Below are 357 nucleotides of genomic sequence, written 5' to 3' on the forward strand. Positions count from 1 at the left end.
ATTTTTCATTTAGTTCATATTTTTGTCATTAAATGTTGCTTATATTACGTAATAATATGAAATATCGACGAGGTACGATTTAGGTGACCAGTACGCATTCAGCAACTTTCCCCTACACAATTGAGTAAACAAGCATTGATCATTTAACATGTGAATTTTTTTTACAAAAAGAAGGTACTTATTTATAAGATGTGGATTATTTTTTCCTCAACTTTCAAAGTGTCAAGCACTGTTTTCATATCTTGAGAAATTTCATCGTCACACACTTCTTTTCGATACTGCAATGATATTGCAGTTTATGCAGCGAAGAATAAGAACGAATGCGTAATATCAAATAGAGACACGTAATAAAAATCA

At 30.5% G+C, this 357-nt stretch overlaps 1 protein-coding gene across 1 annotated transcript in view; it reads left to right on the plus strand.

The window, feature by feature from the left end:
- LOC108763800 (putative uncharacterized protein FLJ37770) overlaps window positions 1–357 on the plus strand; it is a 5059-nt gene that overhangs the window by 1278 nt on the left and 3424 nt on the right. The window lies entirely within an intron of this gene.

This window comes from Trachymyrmex cornetzi, unplaced genomic scaffold, assembly GCF_001594075.2.
Source record: "Trachymyrmex cornetzi isolate Tcor2-1 unplaced genomic scaffold, Tcor1.1 scaffold112, whole genome shotgun sequence".
NCBI classification, from domain to species: Eukaryota; Metazoa; Arthropoda; class Insecta; order Hymenoptera; family Formicidae; genus Trachymyrmex; species Trachymyrmex cornetzi.